This window comes from Rhinolophus ferrumequinum, chromosome 14 (genome assembly GCF_004115265.2).
Source record: "Rhinolophus ferrumequinum isolate MPI-CBG mRhiFer1 chromosome 14, mRhiFer1_v1.p, whole genome shotgun sequence".
NCBI classification, from domain to species: Eukaryota; Metazoa; Chordata; class Mammalia; order Chiroptera; family Rhinolophidae; genus Rhinolophus; species Rhinolophus ferrumequinum.
Genome location: NC_046297.1, coordinates 20,530,481 through 20,545,646, shown reverse-complemented (window position 1 = coordinate 20,545,646; position 15,166 = coordinate 20,530,481). Strand labels below are relative to the sequence as shown.

At 39.9% G+C, this 15,166-nt stretch overlaps 1 protein-coding gene across 2 annotated transcripts in view; it reads left to right on the top strand.

Annotated features, from left to right (window-relative positions):
• FAM110B (family with sequence similarity 110 member B) overlaps positions 1-15,166 on the top strand; it is a 137,215-nt gene that overhangs the window by 43,272 nt on the left and 78,777 nt on the right. The window contains exon 2 of one of the 2 annotated variants that reach the window (XM_033126851.1): positions 12,283-12,332. The exons of the other annotated variant lie outside the window; for it this stretch is intronic. The gene's annotated coding sequence lies outside the window, so the exon portion shown is untranslated. The remainder of the gene's footprint in view (positions 1-12,282; positions 12,333-15,166) is intronic. 2 annotated transcript variants of the gene reach the window in all.

The window sequence follows — 15,166 nt, the reverse complement described above, 5'->3', positions numbered from 1 at the left end:
AAATTAGCATTATTGGGTTAGCTGTAATTGAATTCTCATATTTTATATAATTGTCAGAATTAGCCCTTAATATATATTAATATATATATTATAGACTTTAAAATAAAAATAAATCAGTCTTCTAGGACTTCTAGATTTTCAGCAATAATTTGTATGTTTTGTGGAAATTCTAAAGAGTGCCCATTTCATGGATAAGGAAACTGAGGCAAAGAGAGGTTGTAGGAGCCCAGGCATTAACTCTCAGGTATAAACCGAAACCTCATAATTCCATGTAATTGTTTCCTTCTGTTATACTATGTATACCAAGAATCCTCATTAAGCGCATAGTCAGTCGTTAAAAATCAGAGATAACCAGAATGTCTTAGTACCACTTATACATACATAATTTCTTCCCTGCTGGTTCATCTTTGAGAACTCCCTTAGAACAGGTTTTCAGAGAAGGAAAGCCCTGTCATCTTATCAGGGATGAACACACAGAGGTGTGTTCACAACATTTTTCAACTTATGTCATCTGCTCATATTCACTTTTCTTTTTTAAGATTTTATTTATTTTATTATGATTGTTATTTTTTTAAGGGGGGGTGTGTGCAGTTCATAGTGGCCCATGCGGGGATCAAACCACAGCTACCTCGGTGCTACCAGCACCACGCTCTAACCAACTGAGCAAACCAGCCACCCCCACATTCACTTTTGTAAAAAGAGTGATTGCTACAAGTCAGGCAACCATTAGATTTACAGTTTTAAATACTACGTCTGCCATCTTACACTAGCCTCCACCCTTCTGCCAAATGATAGCTGTGGGGTCATGGTTTTATTGTACTGATCACTGTCCAATTGAATATGCAATGCTTGGTGGTTTTACAAATGCTGAAAAGAAGTTGCTTTGTATTACATAGAGTCTTGAGGTCTTACGGCCTGATCCAAGGAGCCTGTGACAGATTTCTAGAGCTGATGTTGTTGACAATCATAATGTTGAAGAAAGTTGGATAGAAGACTAATGAAGAGAAAATATTGGTGATAGCAGGGAGTATTTTCAAACAATACTGAAAAGGTATTCCAGGAGTGAACCTAATTAAGTGGAAAATGGAAACTCAGTAGATTTCTTTTCTATGAAAACAGTAAAGACTATACAAGAAGAACGAGATGTTCTACATTTTTTGGAATCAGTGACATGTGCATTCTGCAGGATTTTCTTTTCTTTATTTTCTTTTTGAAATTATCATTTTTTTAATTAGTTTCAGGTATACAAAGCAACACAATAGTTAAATATTTTCACCCCTCACAAAATGGTAACCCCCGCGACTATATTCCCATGCTGTACTTTACCTCCTGTAACTAATATATATACACACACCATGTTTCCCCGAAAAAAAGACTGGTCTTATATTAATTTTTGCTCCAAAAGACACATTAGGGCTTATGTTCAGGGGATGTCATCCTGCAAAATCATGCTAGGGCTTATTTTCTGGTTAGATCTTATTTTTGGGGAAACACGTTTTGTGTGTATATATATGTATACATATATAGTTATATATATAAAATTATAGTTGGTATCCGATATTATTTTATATTAATTTCAGGTGTACAGTGCAGTGGTAAGGCATTTATATAGTCTGTGAAGTGATCCCCTCAGTAAGTCCAGTGCCCCTCTGGCCCCCTACATAAGCTTTGCAACATTAGTGATTCTATTCCCCACACTGTATTTCACGTCCCCGTGACTATATTGTGACTACTAGTTGGTACTTTCTAATCCCTTCTCCCCCATCCCCACACCCCTCCCATCTAGCAACCATCAATTTTTTTTTTATGACTTCACTGATATGTGGGGTATAAAACTGAAAGCAACAAAGGAATAAGACAAACAAACAAACAAAAACTCATACACACAGACAATAGTTTAGTGGTTACCAGATGGTAAGGGGGGAGGGGTGTGGTAGAAGAGGGTAGAGGGGGTCAAATATATGGTGATGGAAGGAGAACTGATGAACACACAATGTGACATATGATGATGTACAGAATTGTACACTTGAAACCTATGTAATTTTATTAACCCCCGTAAATTTTAATTTGAAAAAAAATCTGCAGGATTTTCAGTGGTGAAATAATTCTTATGACTTTATCCAGGAATCCCAGCGTATCTGTAGGGAAGATGTAAGTGTTAAGTACCTGAGCTTTGGCTTCATGGTCTGTGTTTGGGTGGGATGCCTGTAGTGAGGTTTGAGGACCAGGGATTATATTCAGAAACTGTAGCTATATCTGGGGTGCCCCTGGAAGCTTCCATTTTTGTTTTCTCCTCCCTTGAGTCCAGCAGGCCTAGGCTTTGGTTCCCATCACGGAGGCACAACAATTGAACCAGGGGTACCAGAGACCTAATGGGATTGTAATTAATCGTTGTCCTCTTTTCTTTCTCTCTTCTTTTTAAACTGCTGTTAATCAAGCAATGATACTTAGTAAGTGTTTGAAGAGGTAATTTTCTATCAAGCAGTAATAAGAGGAATTCTGTCTTTGTACAGTTTATACTTGTTTTGGTAAATGACTACTCTCTTGTAAAACTTGACAGGCTTAATGTGTACAATGAATATTGAGATTTTAGTGTTTTTAAAAATAGCTTCATGTAGGAGGTTAGTGTGCTTGGTGACCAATTTGAGAATTTAAAAAAAAAAAAGTTGTATCAAAGTAGGACTTAATTTAAACTTTCGTTTCTTTTAACTCTCAACTTCTCCAGAACAGTTATTAGCATAAAGGCTTAATGGATTCACATTCTTTGGGTTTAATATGTGCTGCTGTTAAAATTCAGTGTTGGTTCTAAATACTTGCTTAATAATCCTTAAACCCAGTCTGAAACTCGAGAGGGCTTAAGCATAATTTATTATTACAAAGTCAGTCAGCAGTGAATTGTTTAGCAAAGAGTATTTTGCATTGGTTTTTATCTTAGTCCCTTTCAGATGCACCTGCAAGTTCTTTTCAGGAAAAATCATCTATTCATATTTTGAGGATAAAAATAGAAGCATCGAATGTTCCTTTAGTGCAGGATTGGTGGGAGATGTTTTGTTGGTGCAGAATATTTTTTATTTTAAAAGGCATATTAACACTGATGTCACCATTGTTCTTCTTACCCTGCTGAGCCCTGACACGCTCACCCCCACAGTGCAGTTTTCTCTCTGCCTTCCCGCCTTACAACGTCTGTGTGTGTTCTGCCGTCTTATCTGTGGCCTTCCTTGTCCTTCCATTCCTGTGCCCTCCCTCAGCTCTGCCTCTTTTCTGTGCTTTCTCTAGGATCTTGATCCTGATGTATAAATCAGGGCCACTTTCATTCATTTTTCCCCCCTGGCCTCAGGACCTTGTGACTTGCTGCCCCATGTTCTGTTATCCTCCTGTGTCAGTCTCTTATCTCCCCTTTCTGCTCTCTGGGTTGATCCACTTCTTATGACCTAAGTGTGTGCGTCCACCAGGGTTTGGGCTGGGCCATTTGGTCATCTTTCACCTGGGAACATCACACTCACACCTGGTTCCAACTGTGCTTTACCATTAATTAGTATCTAAACATCTATGCCACTTACTAGAGCTACTTAATTGATATTCCACTCCAAACTCAAATTCACTCTGTTATGAACGGCTCTCCTGATCTTCCTCCTAAACCAGCCTCTCTCCTGGCTTTTCTTCTGGAGTATCACTGAGCTTCCATTACTAGGGAACCATCTTTGGAAAGCAAAGCCTTGCAGAATCACCTGACGTCCTGGGCACTCACTCATTAAGTATTTTTGTTCTTTGACTTTTTCATATTTGCCCTTTTTTGTCTTTCCTATGTTCCAAGTTAAGTCCTCATCTTCTTTTATCACATAGTACTGCTGATGCCACCTCTGATTAGTTATTCCGTCCCTCAGGTGTTTTTTCAGTCGACCCTGAATCCTGCCTATAGCTGGGGCTTGATAAAATACTATCTTCATGTCACCATCATTTTAGAAAAACATTGTACTAACTCCCAAGACTGTGGGGGTAAAAGGTACAGATGTGGTAGGCTAGGCACTCACCTTCCACAGTCAAGTTCGAATTATCTTGCCAGCCATTAATGTTCTCCCTGGAACCCCTCTCCTCAGCTGTATTGATCTACTTGGGATCTGGAATGCTTTTTTGCAAACCCTGTTCTTTTCCTTTGCTCACACCCTTCCTTAAGATCTACGCCCCCTTTTCTTACTTAGCCAAGTAATGATAATATATGCCAGTTACTGCATGTGCTGTGTACATGGCAAAATGCTTAGCACATTGTATTTGTGTCTTTGACTCATCACCATGACCCTATAATGTTGGTACCTTTCTATTATTATTTGTATATTGATGTTCTCCTGGTACCTGCTTCATGGGGTTTTGGCGAGAATTAAATGAGACAGTTACTGCAAGGGCGTGGAGCAGTGCCAGGCTCATGGAGCACTCCATACATTCTGTCATTGTCCTTTTCATTATTTCTCTTTGGCAGATGAGGACACTGAGAGGCAGATGTGCTGGCCACACCACCAGTACGTGGGGTGCTGCGGTGGGCACCGGCCTGTGTCACTGTGCACTCCAGGTCCCTCAGTGCTGTGACGGGGTCGCCCTGAGCTTGGTTCTAAGCGCCGCCTTTGATTCTTCCTAGTAAACAGGCCGCTAGTCTTTAGACTTTTGTTTTTACTTAGGAATAAATGGTTACTCATTAGTTACTGAGTTAAAGCACTGAAATTTGATATTCATAAATTGAAAAGGCCCCATTACTAATTAAAATGAGTGCTCCACTTGGCTTTCCTGAATGCCCTGTGGGACGTCCAGCACCCCAGCATCTGGGGACCCCATTGCCAGGTAGGATGCCTGCCTTTTGGGACAAAGTACAGCAGCAGATCTGCTGGTGGGATTCCACTCCTGCCTCCCCGTCCCCCCATGTCACTTCGTATATTTGCAGAATGACTGCTGCTGTACAGTGTTTATTCACGCTGTAAACCACCCCTCTTCTCTGTGTAGTCCCAAGAGGCAGGGCGGCCTCCTCTCCTTGTGAAATGGACCATAGGAGAACTAAAGACTTAGCTCGTGCTTCCTTTTAAAGGCAAAGCTCTAACTTGAATTTATAGTATTTATTTTAGGTCTCACAGTTAGTTTTGAATTATCAACAAGGAATTTTGTTGTTGTTGTTTTATTTTTAATGGTGGTAAAAACAATCCCCACGTAATATGAAATTTCCCATCTTAATAATTTTAAGTGTAAAGTTCTCAGTGGTGTTTTATTATTGCTGTTTAAGTTTTGCGTGTGTTTACTAGCCACATCTCTCCAGCTGGTGTGTAAACTACTTACGGGTTTGGGCCAGGTATTGCCTATTTCACTACATTCAATCAGTGCATTCATTATGTGCCTATTATTTCTAAGCGCTACGTTTTTCGTCTCTGATTTTGTTTAGCACGCAGTAAATGTTAAACATTGAATGACTGAGTTTAGAAAATTTTTTTAGGAATATTTTTTAGTGGTGGAATTTGAAAACAGCTTGTGTGCAGAGTCACAGTTTATCCTTTTACAATGCCAAATAAGACGAGCTTTATCATGGGGAATTTTCTCACTTAAGGAAACCGTTGTAGAGTAATTGGGGATTAAGATTTTCATTTCCTTCCTGCAGGACTGGTATGATAGATTGTGTGTGTGTGTGTGTGTCTGTGTGTGTACTTAAATTTAAGTCCGTTTTTTCTATTTTAATCACTTTATCTTCCCAAGAATACAGTTATTGTCATTTTACATTGCTGGATCAAGAATGAAAGACTTAGTGTGTTTGATTTAGGTCTCAAACTCTCATATGCACTATTCTGTTTCTGGGGAGTCAGTTTGGTTTTAATATATCTTTCTATTTATGGAATTTTAGAAGTTGTGAACAAAATAATGTTCCCTGTCCATCAATGGACAAAATTTCTTTGTACTCAGACTATTGTACTAGAGATGTGCAAACCTAATTGTGATAGATTAAGACTGTCAACCACCTCTCATATTTAAACAGACTGGATAGAAGCATATCATGAAAAGTTAATTTTCTTTCATTAAAAAAAACGTAGTTGGTCATAGTTCTTAGGAACACAATAAATGTCAGAATTACTCTTAATTAGGTCAGATGTTTCTGTTCAACTCAAAATAGTCTTGGACAGACATATGGATGGAGAAATAGATGAATGGATGGATGGAGATATACACTTTCTTAATTGTTCGCTTACCACCATCCACCAAACATTATATAATTCCCAGGCTACACTGTATATTATAGTGTGTGAGTGTGTGTGTGTGTGTGTGTGTGTGTGTGTGTATGTATGTATGTGTGTGTGTGTATCACATTGTTGTACTGGTTGAAATTACTTGTTTCAATTCTTAGTAGACTTGTTTCTCTCTCTTAATAGACTGTAGATGACTGGAAATCAGTACTGACATACACCTACTTTTTTTAGTGCCTAGCAGAAAGCCATGGAGTAGAAATGAAACAAATATGTATAAATTGAAATAACAGCAGGATTGCTTAGAAAAGCAAAATGAAATGCAGAATATTTACATTTTAACAATTAATGTTTACTCTTAAGAAAAACAGTGGGCAAACATCCCCTAATATTTACCTTTTCTTGTAACAATATGTGGTTGGCATGTTTTTCTTAGCATTCCCTGAAATTATTCAACAAGCACATACAAAGGGTACTGTATATAGTAGATAATCAATTACTATTTTGATGAATAAAAGATGAGCGCTTTTCTTAATACTTATATGTTATAGAAATCTAAATAACTTACAAAGTTGATGTTGCTGTTATTGATATTAATATTAGTAAAATATCGTGGAAACATTTCTGAGAAATATTGCATATGTGTGATGATCTTTAGAATAGTCCTGTAATTAAAGATTTGTATGTTCTGCTTGTTCTCAGAGTTCATGATTTTGTAGGAAGGATACATTTTTCTTTCTTTTTTACTTATTGGTTGTACATTCATGCCTGCGAGGACAGTTGATGGGAGGTGCTTTTAGGGTAATGTTATTTTCATGTGAGTAGACTGAGGCTAGATTTAGAAGAAAGCATAGTTTTCTATCGCCGAGTAACAAATTTCCACAGAATTCCACAGTCATTTCTTAAGTCCATCATGGCTCAGGTGGGTTCTCTGCTCAGTGTCTTACACTCAAGGTGTTGGCCAGACTGCACTCTTGGTTAAGGCTTTGGGGAAGTAATCTGTTTGTAAGCTCATTGAGGTTTTGGCAGGTCTGAGGTCCCTGTTTCCTGGCTGTGGACCAAGGACTGCCATCAGTTTCTAGATGTTTCTAGAAGCTATGAACAATTCCTTGCCCTGGGCCTTCTCATATGCCCTCACAATCTTTTGCACAATATCACAGCAGGATCCCTCATCAAATACACCTCACTTTTAATCTCTTTGGTTTCTCTTCTGTAACCAGCCAGAGAAAACTCTCTGCTTTTAAAGGATTCATGAGATCCTATTTTAAGGTGAATGTGCCATTATAGCATACCTAATCACGGGAGTAAAGTCCATTACATTTTGTGTCCTGGGACTGGGCAGGCAGGATATGCACAGTAGGGGGTAGGAATTCTTGGGGTCCCTGTTAAAATTCTGCTTCCCCAAAAAGTTCAACTAAGACGCTCAGGAAATGCCACATTTACTGCCATGCTTAGAATGCTTTTACTTAGAAAGGCTGAAGACCATGTTTTATGAACTTGCTTCTTAACCATACTGTATTTCTAAGGGAAAGAGAAGCAGTCTGTTCTTCATATAGAGAGATGTGTTTACAGTCAGTAGGGCTTAGGATTTGATGATTGTGGTTTGCACTCATTGATCTGTATTCTGGCACCAATCACGCCAGAGCCTGGCCGGATGAGGACCGGCATCAAGTGGGCAGAGCCTTGCGATTAACACAGAAATCAAACTGACCCATGTTAAGGGCTTAATCCAGGTTAAGAACTTGACAGGCCCGGCCAGGCCGTCGGGAGAACTGTGAACTTGACAAGTTAGGCCTCAGGGAGTGGCCCTGAGTTCCTGACCAGAGGTGTGACTTGCCAGATCACTGTTTTTGTCAGGTTAACCCGGAAACTGTATATAAGATTAGAGGGGGAAGCCAGAGGCAGAATCCAGCCAGGAGTTCAGAAGTGAATGTTCATTTATCAGTGGCAAGGGAGACTTAGAAATTTATTATGTTCCTTGAATTATGTTAATAGTGATAGTGCTAGTGAAATAATTTAAGAGTGGGAAAGCTTAAACTAGATAAAAGAGAAAAATAGGCTCCCTTATATGACCTGTGATCACCTGAGTAGCAGGCTGTTACTTTCAGTGGAGACGATGTACAAGTGGTTTTTAGGCTGCATGTCAGGTAAATCATCAATTTGTTATAGAATTGGATTTGCAGTTGGTTTTATGAATATTGTTTGAAGTGCATGCACATTTTTATCACCTAAAAAACATCACTAACCAGAGGCATATGGGGTAAAAAGGATGATGCCCAATGTGTATTTTATGTGGAGCTGTTTTTCACATTTATAGCATTTGGCCTTGCCTGTTCCTCTACCTCTTACAAAAAGCAATATTCCTTTAAATGAGGTGGATAATGGATCTGTAACATTTATTACTTTAGTGATAGGATGTTCATTGCTTCTGAATACCATACTTCTCTCTGTTTAAATCACCAACCTAGTCACATGCTGTTGATTTCCTTGGACTCGATATTCAAAGGGAGTTTGGCTTTTACTTCCCATTTCCTTCACTGTTTGGCTGAAGAATTTTTAAGATTAGACAAAGAAACAAACATAGAGGTCAACTATGAGCCTGGGAACCAGAGAGAAAAGGTAGCTGTTTTCACATAAGTATAAAATGCTGCTTTTGCAAATCCATGTGGCGTTCTCAGCACATAGTTGGCTGATAAAACTATAAATAAACTAAAACTGTATAGCTTTGTTACCATGGGAAGGAGAACATTAGGCTTCATTTGTAAGTAAACAAAGTTCTGATGCAATACAATGACAGTAGAAAAAGGTCAGAGAAATCTGCAGCTTAGCAGTAAATCAAAGATGTTAAGATGCTGACGTTTTTGAAGCAAACCTATGTAGTAAATCATTTATTTAACCTATAAATATTTATTGATAACCTGCTCCAAGCTAGGTGCTGTTTTTCTACAGGCTGGGGATAGAGCAGTAAACAAAAACAGACAAACAGTTCTACCCTGGTGAGGCTTACATTTCAGTGAGGTGAGGCAGAAATACAGCAGATATAAAATATTTGGTAATTCCGATGATAAAAAGAACTATGGAGGAAAATAAAGCAGAGATCGAGGATAGATGTGTGTGTGCGGAAGTGGGATGGTGGCATTTTGGCGAAGGTCTTAGGCAGAGTTCTCAGATGCCCCTGTACTGGGTTGGGGGACTCACAGAGTATGTGAAGGTGATATTACTGCTGTGATTATTAGGTTACATTATATAAGACTCAGCAGATTCACCTGCTGACCTTGACGAAATGCGCTGCCAGAGGGCCGGGGGCAGGGACTGTGAGCTGCCTCTAGGAGATGACAGTAGGAGATGACAGGTCCCTCTCAGAGCCAGCAGGAAACCAGGACCCCAGTCCTCCAGGATTGAAGGACTGACTTCTGCCAACAGCCGTGGGAACTGGAGGGAGAACCCCAGCTTCTTAAAGGAAGGCTGCCCACAGGACACCTTGATTGCAACCCTGTGAGACCCTGAGCCGAGGGCCCAGCTCACCGGTGCCTGCACTTTGACAGAAACTGTGAGATAGTAAATGGGTGTGGTTTTAAGCAGTAGAGTTTGTGGTCGTTTGTTTCAGTTTCAAAAGAAAACTGATACAGATAGGGGTGCCAGGGAAGGCCTCACTAGAAGGGAATATCAGAGTTAAGAGCTCCCGGGGAGAGTATGAGCCAGGTAGCCTTCTGTGGAAAGGGCTCCAGGGGGTGGGAGCAGTCCTAGAGGCAGAGGGGGCCTGGGAGTGCTTGGAGGGGCAGGTCATGCTGTGGGAAGTGAGGTCAGTAAGTTTGCTTGGAACGAGGGTGGAAAGGGCCACTGGGCTGTTAGAGTTTTGGCTTTTGCCCTGAAGGCAGTGGGAAGTCATTAGAGGGTTTCGGACAGAGGAGTGACGTGGTCTGACCTTCATTTTAGCAGAGTGTCTGTGGCTACTGTGCCGAGACTACACAAGAGCGGTAAGACAGGTGCCGTAATTCAGAGCGCAGGTGATAACAGCTTGGGCCAGGGTCCAGCTGTACAGGTGGTGAGGAATGGTCAGGTTCTGGAAACATTTTGAAAGTTGAGTGTATGGGATTTAATGACAACTTGGATGTGAGGTGTGATGGAAGGAGAGCCATAAAGGATGACTCTGGGTTTCTGGCCAAAGTACCTGGAAGGAGAATGCTGCCATTAATTGACAGAGGGGAGTGTCGTGGGGGACAGGTTTGGGAGGGGGTTCAGCAGCTCAGTTCTGGAGCCCTTAAGTTGGCGCTGCTGATGACATGCAAATGGAGATACTGGGTTGCCATTGGATATACCCGTCTGGAGGTCCGGGGAGAGGAGGGACTGGAGACATACATGTGAGAGTCCTTAGTACATAGGTGGGGGCTGAGCCATTGGTTCCTAAGACGGTCACTACAGATAGGCAAGAAGGTTTACGACCCGAGCTTTGGTGCTCCAGTAAAATATTTCCAATGACTGTATTTCAGTAACTTTTATGTTTTATTATAAGCTTTTGCTCAATTTTTGTCCTGACTTAAAATATTCTCTTTTCCTCTCCAAAACTTCAGCTCACTTAAGTTTTTTTCTGTTTGCTTTCAAGATACAGAATTCTATGTTGGACCCTGGTGGGTGGGGAGTGAATCTGAATATGAAACCCCTCTTGTCACCTACTGATCAGAAGATTCCAGCACCAGCTAGGGGCATTCTGTAGCCAAAGGGCCAGATACCTCCTTCCTGAGAAGAAATAGATATATTCGTGTAAAGTCTTTCCAACCCCAGCTGAACAAGAGCAAGAACTTTCTATATACCTCAACCTAGTCCTCATCTTCATTACTGCAAAATCGGTAAACCATCAGTGTAGTTTTTCAAAATAGTATTTACAGAAAAGCCACTGCTAGCTGAGTATAGTTTGCTGTGTTTTTTCACTTGGACACAACTAAACAAATAGTCAAGGATAGGAGGATGCCCTCTGGGAATTTAGGAGACAGGAGAAGATTGAGATTGCAAAGAACAGAGCAGCTGGGAGTTAGTTGGTGAGAGTCAGGTCTGGACCCTTTTGTAATCTGTATTTACCCAAAGCCCTTGGCCAGAATATTTGTAACCAGAGGCTCGTCAGAGTTGACAGTAGGTGTGGGGATAACCTGAAAAGTGAAAGGCCTCTACTGTGGATACAAATGTTTTTATATCAGTTCTCACTTTAGTTTGTAAACTTCTTTTTCAGACTACATATTACTACAGTTACATATTTGTGACATATCTTAAAAATTAACAATTGTTTCATAGCACTTACTTAGTCCTTCCCTGTTTTTCTACACTTTATTATCAGATGTTTTATTATAAGCTTATGCTTATAATAATCAGATGGGCCATTTAGTATTGAATTGCTACATTATCAAAGTAGCACCTTTTTAAAAAAGAATTACACACATGGTGATATAAAATCTTTGGGAACGGAGACAGGTATTCATACCCTCTCTTGTTACAGAAAGTACTTGAGTGGCAACCTTTGAGAGTTTGGGTTTTGAGTGGTTTGGCTTCTGTAATAACGATGCCAGCCCACAGCAGCCATGCTGGTTTTCTCACTGGACAGTGAGCAGAGGGGACAGAGAGCAACAACGTTTTTCTGTTTGCACCCTTACTTCCGGTGTTAGAAGTCTAGCAGACCTATCCACCCTACCTGCTGTGAGCATTTGCTCAGATCTGATGGCAGGTGTGCGTTGCTGAGGACCTTGTGTTAGCCAGCTTCATTTGAATAGATTCATTCTTCTTCAGTCCGTCCCTCTCACAGCATCTTCTTTTGTCTTTGTCTCTTTCCATTTGGAGTTATGTTCCTTTTTGGCATTTAAATTGTTACCATTCTGATCGAAAGATTACATTTTAATTCATTGTTTTTTAAACCTCTGGACACAAATTCTTTTCTGTCATTTGAGAAGGAGCCATCTTCCTTTTTTTTCTCTACTCCGTTGGTGTTTTATGTGTTTCTCAAAGCATGGCATTTTCAGTGTCCCTTTGAAGTTGAGTGAAGCAATTGTGCTCTTAAGTGACAGAAGTGACTTTTTTTCTTTTTAAGGTGCTTTGGGCCTGTTGAGATGCAGTCCTGGTCAAATGAAGTCTTCCCTTGTAAGTAGGACACTCATTTTACCCACCTGGAGTCACACATGCCACATGCTCTGTTTGCAACTGTGATCAGCATTAACTAACACCTGTTAGTTAATGTGCTATGTGTAAGAAAGGATAAACACCTTCAAATCTTGTTTCATGATAAAAATTAGTTACTTAATACAAATTAGAACACTTAGGAAACATTTGCCACATCTAGTATACTATTAGACACAGTGGTTGCTTTTTATAATTCTTTTTTTGCTCGAAATCTTAGTTTCCAATATTAGAAACAAGATTCCATACTGTTTTAGTCCAGTGTACATGAGAAGGTGGCAAACCATTGTCCATGGGCCAAATCCAGCCCACTCAGTTTTTATAAATAAAGTTTTATTGGAATACAGCCATGCTTATCTTTACATGTTGACTGTGACTGGCTTCATGCTAGAATGGTAGAGTTGAGAAGTCATGGCAGAGACTGTGTGGCCTGCAAAACTTAAAATATTCATTCTATGGCCCTTTAGAAAAAATCAGCCAACCTCTGGTCTAAAATATATAACTTCTTTTAAGCAAAATTTTCAGCCGTAATTTTTCAATAATTGATACCTAGCTTTTCAAAGTTGTCAGGATGAGTCCATTGAGAAGATAGCCAATGGTTATTTTAACAAATAAAATTGAAATGTTTAGCTTTTTAGTACCATTTCAATTTTTACCGTTTATCAAAATTTAACTTAAGAAGCATAATGTGTAGAAATTAAACAGCATCCAGTCATACTAAAAGAGAACACTGACATTTCTATGTAAACCTAAGTATTAGGTTGCATTTTCACAGGGCTTGATAGCATTTAAAACTAAAATCTTCATGAAGGCGTAATTCACATGTCTCCTGAGGTCTCCCTTATAAATTGCCCAAGATGACATGTTTATAGCCTAAAGTGAAGGCTGAATTTGCTTTGACTAACATCAAATGAAAGCTTAATTTGCATAGAGATTCCTGTGTGAGTGTGTGTGTCTGTGATGATTTCCACGCTTTTCTGATTGGTTAATTAAATTTTCATACTAATGCATAGTTTATTTGAACTGTTGTTCCATTTTCCATAGGCTTTTGGTTGTTAATGTGTTCCAATGTGATAAGGACGAATCCTTTCTCTCCCACTGCTCTTTCCATCCCCATCCCCAGTGTAATTGCAGGTATCATTGTGCACCCAGGACCATGAGAGAATGTATTCGCCTTATGCTTTGGGGCCTAGGGCAGAACACAAGGCTCAAAGTGAATGGTCTGCTTTTCTTTCCCGTCCAGAGCTGGTAAATGAGAGCAATAGAGGGGTTGTGTTAAATGCTGCAAGATCTAATTACTGCTTGATTTATAGCCACATAGACACCATGGCTGAGGACCAAGTTCATTGCCATGAAAATACACTCAGCTGGTCATGGGCTGCCTCGAGGGCTCTGCTCCCATTTGCTGGCTCCTGCGGATGGTTGCTGCTCTCCTCGGTGAGAGCACCTGGCCAACTCATAGGACCACAGCCCTGGGCAGCCAGGTGAGTACCCCTAGAGCACGAGATGCTGGCATGGGTGAGGAAATTCTGGTCTTGCTTGTAGAGTGCGTGAGAGGAGCTGGGAACACATAAAGAGAGAGAGAGAGAGAGAGACATCTAGGCAGCTAAACACACTGTTTTCTGGCAAGTCTACTCTTCTGTATTTCATGAACATTGGGAAATTAGACTATAGTTTAGTTTTCTAAGAAATAAAGCTGGAAGCTCTGTCCTTTTAATTGTTCTTATTTCTTCTGTTGTGAGTCAAGCTTGAGGATCCAAATTCTCCAAAACAGACTGTTTTAAATCAAGTCCCCTCTTTCTGACCCTCCCACTGCCTTCCCAATCACCTTTTAAAGCTCCTGGGAAGGTTTGGAAGCTCAGAAACAATAGTGCAACTTCAAAGTTCAAAGGTACACGTTGGGCTGACTGCCAGGGTGCCCCTGGTCCACCACTCACTGGCTGGTGCCTCAAGAAGGTTACTGACCTCAGTCTGTTTCCTCCATTGTTAAATGGTGACAGTAGTATCTGCTTCATAGAATTGTTGCAAGGTTTAAATGATTAATGTGTTTTAAAATGGGACCAGGCACATAGAAAGTATTCAATAAAGGTTAGCTGTTCTAGGCCATAACTGAATGAAAGACTGACCTCATTCTTATGTTATTTCTTCATTCCTTCACTCCCTCAAAGGTGGCCTCCAGATTGTATTGCTTTGAATTGTCATTTGTAGTATCAGTGGGAACGGTTTACCCCATGGGGACAGGTGTTTTATCACTGATATATTTTAGAATTGCATGTCTGCATGGAGCTTTATTATTTTTAAATTATCTAGGGTCAGTAAACCTTATTAGCTGCTGGGGGCCAGCTCCCACGTCCCTCCCCTCCTGAAGCTTTGAAATAGCTTTTGATATAGCTATTTTTATTTACGAAACTACATCGGAATGAAATTAAGTAATTTAACCTGAATTCATATAACTGGTAAGGAGTAGAACAGGTATTCAAACCCCACACGATCTTAACTCAAGATGCTTAGCTGCGTGTTTTTTTGTTTGTTTGTTTGTTTTAAATTAAAGATTATTGGGGTGACAATTGTTAGTAAAGTTACATAGATTTCAGGTGTGCAATTCTGTAATACATCATTTATATATCACATTGTGTGTTCACCACCCAGAGTCAGTTCTCTTTCCATCACCATATATTAGACCCTGTTTACCCTCTTCTAGAGTCTTCCTGTGTGTTTGTTTTTAAGAGTGATATACAAGCCATTCAGAAAAAAAGGCAACTTATATAGTATATTTATATAAAATATGTATTTCTTTC